Raw genomic sequence first — 6000 nt, forward strand, 5'->3', positions numbered from 1 at the left:
TTTTTAATCTGTAAGCATCTAAAAGGTTAGATCATTTTAATATTTCAGAGAATGAGGTAGAGAAATAAAATGACAAAACAGGAGAAATCCTTTCTTTTTAAATAGCTATACTCATTAGATCCTACCCTCTCATGAACACATCCCCTCTTCTCTTTCTTTTCAGCAGATCAAATACATAAAAATATAAGGTCATTTACATTTTTCATAACACACATAAATAATTTTTAAGCCTTTGCCAGTATTTACTGGTAAAATGAATAAACATGCAATTAAGTGGAGGGACAGAACAAGAAGCGACGCTAATAGAAGATATTTGATATAAAGTACTGATTATTGTAATTATTCAACGTTTAAATATTCATTATTAGTCTTTTGTTGCCAGTATTTGCTAAGAGATATGAAAATTGTCCAATTTAAATATCTTTTAAATTACTTCTCCTGAAAAGTCATAAGCTCTTTGTAATTGTTATGAATGAATATGAATGCCATCTTCCGAGGTATTTTATCATAGCAATATGTAACAGTTATTATCACCAACATTATTTTTTTTAAAGATTTTATTTATTTATTTGAGAGAGAAAGAATGAGACAGAGAGAGAGCATGAGAGGGGGGAGAGTCAGAGGGAGAAGCAGACTCCCTGCTGAGCAGGGAGCCTGATGCGGGACTTGATCCCGGGACTCCAGGATCATGACCTGAGCTGAAGGCAGTCGCTTAACCAACTGAGCCACCCAGGCACCCTATCACCAACATTATTAACACCATCACAGACATCCACTGCTATCCTATGTTGTATAAATTATGTAGAAATACATCAATAGTGGTCATTCTAGGTGTCCTCGGATGCAATCATTACCTGGACTAGATTTCACAGAGGTCAACTGAGGTCTGCAATATAAATTATACTTTTGTAGTGAAAAGAAAAAAAAAGAAAGAGGCAGTGAGAGAGAGAGAGAGAGGAGAGAAAGAATCAGTAAACTGGCAACTCCATGGGCCTTTTCTGGAAGATCTAATTTGCAGATGTCTGCAATTCTGTATCACTGTCTCCCAGACATAGCATGTTTATTTACACTTCATGCCTTTGCCCATCTCTGCTCAGTAGATGTCGGCCTGTGATGCCTTTCTTGCTTCTTCCTGCCTCTCTGTAGGATAGACATCATTCAAGACTCATTTCTAATCCTTCATTGTCTAATTCTAGCTTTGGCTTGCATGGGCTCCTTAAAATGAATAAGCCTTAATCCCCTTTCTACTTCTCTACCAAAGATATGTGATTTTATAACACCCCTATTATTATTTGTATCTGGGGGGGGGGTGTTGCTTTGCTTTTTGTTTTTTGTTTTTTCTCCTGGGCTGTTGTTGAAGTTTTCTGGTATAATTTAACCTTCTCAGTGTCTTGTCTTATCTTCCAATCAGATCAGTAGTTCTCAGTACAAGGGCTACCAACCCATAGAGGACATGTGGAAAGTGCTATAATGACTGAGGGCTCTACAGGAACTTAGTGGGCGAGGATCCAGAATGATAAATGTCCAAAATATGTCCTTCACAATGGAAAATTACCCCATGTCTTGTACAAATAACAGCAGTTCTGCCAGATATAATGAAGATGAAAAGGCCATTAATAATTACCTAAGTCTAGAACTTCTCGGTTTTACACACAACAGAAATTTTTGCACAGTTTGAATATATATATCAAATTCCAGGAATCCAATTACAACATACTTTTTTAATCTAGACATTTGTTAAGAATTATTCTTTATTTTTTATTTTATATTTTAAGGTTTATTTCTTTCTTTTAGAGAGAAAGAGAGAGAGCAAGGGAGGGGCAGAGGGGCAGAGAGAATCACAAGCGGACACCCCGCTGAGTGCAGAGCCCAATGCAGGGCTTGATCTCACAACCCTGAGATCATGACCCAAGCAGAAACCAAGAGTTGGACATTCAACCGACTGGACACCCCAATTCCTTATTTTTTAAATCACAGCACTAACAGAACTACATCAGAGTTACCAATAAAACTCATGAGTCTCCTTAAACATCTGTAGGTCAAGCATCTGACAACTTCATGCTTTCTGGTCTATTTTTGTGTGAGTATTTATACACAAACAAATAGCATTCTTTGTAAATTGCATATACTTATAATTAGGCATGACATTACTTTTTAAACATATGTGCATAGGTTATTTTATCCAGAAATTTCATTTTGTTTTACTATAATAAGGGGACTTTAACCTTATTAACCTCATTTGTTCAAAAACATAGAGGGGCATTGGGTCTGAGTGGTGAGAACTACAGAGCCACATTATACCCTTTTATGGGAGAAGCAGGTCGGAAAGAAGTGGTAAGCAAAGGAGAAAACTGGGATTTATTGAGTAATTCCTTTGTACTAGGAATAATGCCTTAGATTCTAATATACACTCAATACTCTGCAGGACCAGCACAGTGACTGCATGCAACTGCTAAGTGATGAAAGAATAAATAGTTCAAAAGAATAAAGCATTCACTGAATGATAACAGCAAAGTCCTTCACATGGCTTATTCTTGCATGGTCTGGCCTGTCTACTTCTCTGCTTCACCTGGCCTCTCCTCTTCCCTTCACATTCCCCCGCCCACCGCCCCCATCATTTTCTGAGTTCTAACCCTATCATCCCCCTTTCAGTTAATCTGTTTTGGCAGATTCTCTTCTTCATCAGATCATTTGCAAATGCTGTTCCTTCTGCCTGGAAAGCTGTCTTCACCCTGCTTCCCCTCTTTTTCCCTTGAGGAACCTACTCTGTAGAATTATTCCTGTTTGTTTGTTTGTTTCAATAAATATTCCTTTTCTTTTTTTTTTAAGGATTTTATTTATTTATTTGACAGAGAGAGAGAAAGAGAGAGCACAAGCAGGGGGAGCGGCAGGCAGAGGGAGAAGCAGGCTCCCGGCTGAGCAGAGAGCCCCCCTCCACATGGTGCTCCATCCCAGAACCCAGAGAGCACATGACCTGAGCCGAAGGCAGACGCTTAGCTGACTGAGCCACCCAGGTGCCCCTATAAATGTTCCCTTTCTTATGTAATATCACTTCATGGAAATCCCTGTGTCAAAAAGTAAAGCTTTCATTAATTTTTTAATGGGTGCATAATATCCTTTTGTGAGGATAGCTATTATACATATGGCCTTCCCCTACTCATTACAATTCTATGTTGATGATATTTTTCTACTATTCTCAATGCTGCATTAAATAACCTTGTGTATTTAAAAAAAATCTATGAACTCCTCCTTCAGAGTTAAATGCAATGTTTCCATCCTCAGGAAAGTCTTCCTAGCTTCTCAGACCAGATGAATTCTAGGTTTATAAAATGTTATATGCTTTTTCTTCCTAAAAACCATCAAAATTATAATTTTAGGTTTATTTATGCAAAGCCCACCTCTTCTCATTCCCAGAGAACTCCCACTAGTTCCCAGAGAACAAGCATCCATCTGTTTCTGTCCATCATTTTATCCCTAGTGCATAGTAGGGGCTCAACAAATATATGAAGAATGAATGAGGGAATGAATGAAGAAAATGAATTCATAAAGTATTATAACTGAGTACGCCCTGGTTTTAACTCTTCTAAGTAATGCTGGCATACTCTCCCTTTTATCTCTTAACAACTCCTATAGCTCATATTTCCTCTTTCCTTCTGAGAATTGAAAATTGGTATAGGGGCGAAAAGGATAAATGGAAGGGACTGTGAGCTTCAAGGATTTGACTTGCAAATTCTTCAATATGAAACTTCCAATATCAAAATTCATCTCTTCATCATTGCTATAATCACTAGAGTGAAGTTATTCATATGTAAACACAAGCAGTCACACTTTTGAACAGTGCCCCTCTCTGCCTTCACCACTCCCCATATGACAACCAAAAGTATATTTCCCTAGTGGAAATTAAAGTGGAATTTAATTTAAATACACTAAACTTCACTTAAGTAGATGTTCCCTAGGGCTCCAATTCTGCTTACGAACATAGGCAAAATAAAACCCACCATCATTGTGATTGTTAGTTGGAAAAAAGGAATTAAGGGAGAACATTTAACCAAGGAAAAAAATTTACCAAAACACATAAAATACTATTGTCGGGGTGCCTGGGTAGCTCAGTCAGTTAAGCGTCTGCCTTCAGTTCAGGTCATGATCTTCCAGTCCTGACATGGAGCCCGGCATTGGGCTTCCTGCTCAGCAGGGAGTCTGCTTCTCTCTCTCTTTCTCTGTCTCAAATAAATAAATAAATAAAATCTTTAGAAAATAAAATGGAACAAAATACTATTGTCATAGACAGATTACATTGCTATTTGTTATTATATGAAGACTACAGTTCTTTATTTTTTAAAAATCTATTATGAAAAGCAGTTGGGATTTTAGAGTATCCAGAATGGAAAAATGGTTATGAAGAAAATAGAAATTCAGATGGAACAGAGATTGAAATCCAAGACCATTACCTAAATTTACTGAGCCCAAGTTTTAGAGCCACTTGATTTTTCATTCAAATCTTGGATGAGTCATGACTCTTTAGCATGGCATCTTAAATTCCTGTGTCATCTTAAATTCCTGTGTCTCCATATCCCCAGATCTGGTGTAATTATAGTAATACTGACAGACCTCAAATTGATGTTGCATAGCTTGGAAAACCTGCAATTATCATACAAAAGTCTGATATTACTGTGGTTATCATTACTGCAGACATTCTGCACGTACTACAAACATCAAAGCCAAGGTGAGCTCTAGGATAAATTAGAACAGAAACACAGTCTTAGTCTCTTTGTGACAGAACTCCATTCTGATGCTTCATCTAGGATGATCATGTTTTAAAGAGATCATCTGAGGTTTCAAAATAACCCCCCAAAATGAAGTTTCCATCTTGCACAACCTATGAAATAGGGGAAGGCATTTGTCTTAAATTAGGCCAATCAGATTTTCTCTTGGAATTTAGATACAACTTGAGCATGGGGAGTCTGGAGCTATCAAATCAGTCTGTGGAGTAACCATATTTAGCCATGTAGACAAAAATAAATAAATAAAACTGGTTTGCAAAGAGGTTGGGGACACACAAAGGTATAGTGCAAAGTAGAGACAGAAGATGACACTGAGTCCTAGTTGTTTTCCACTTCCTAAATCCAGATTCTGCTGTGGGCTTGAATGCAATCCTGCCCTGGGACTCAGGGAATAGGTATCCATCCTCATAAAATACTTTCCATTCCTATATTTGTAAATACAAGCTGGTTTCTGTTGCTTGTGATCTAAAAATTCTAACTAATGACTCATTTCAGTATGAGGTGAAAGGCTGAGTATAATAGACCTTCAGAGAATGTGGAATTGACTAAGTCAGTAAAGGGTCAAGTCCAGGGAGGGTTTTATCACCCCAGAGGAAGAAATTGGTAGTCCATACCATACCACAATGAGGTATTTGATTGAGCTATTATCTGTAGGCTCTTGAGACATAGTCTGAGTACTCACCAATAAGGAACATTAGGGGAAACAGTAGCAAATAACTGGATATGTGGGAGTGGGAGTGTGTTATTTGCACCTTGAAATTTTTAGTTTTAGTCCAGGATATGCTACAGTCCTGTATTCAGCGGCAAGCATATAACGAAAACCTGGGTCACTTATTTAAAATATTTGAGGTTTATAAAAAAAAAAAAAATCACAAATCACATGAACTACAGTAGGTAGATTTACCAGGTACTGGCATGGATTAAGAAACTCCAGAATCTAAGTATTGGGTGTACATATATCAAACCTGACAACCCTCTCCCAATCCTATGTCTTTAAAGCAGTCTTCAAACATTTGTTTCTGATAGTAAAACTCTCTGCATTTCATTGAAAAGCTCATTCTATCACTACATGGTCAGGAAAAAGCACCAGGATGGGGCCCTGGTGAGAAAGGCTTCTTCCTTATCCCATTGTTACCCACCCATGGTCTGTGGCTGAGGTCCATGAGCAGAGAATAATGGGGATGGTTGAGCATCGACAACAGCTCATGATCACAGGCAG

The sequence above is a fragment of the Neomonachus schauinslandi genome, chromosome 8 (genome assembly GCF_002201575.2).
Source record: "Neomonachus schauinslandi chromosome 8, ASM220157v2, whole genome shotgun sequence".
NCBI lineage: Eukaryota > Metazoa > Chordata > Mammalia > Carnivora > Phocidae > Neomonachus > Neomonachus schauinslandi.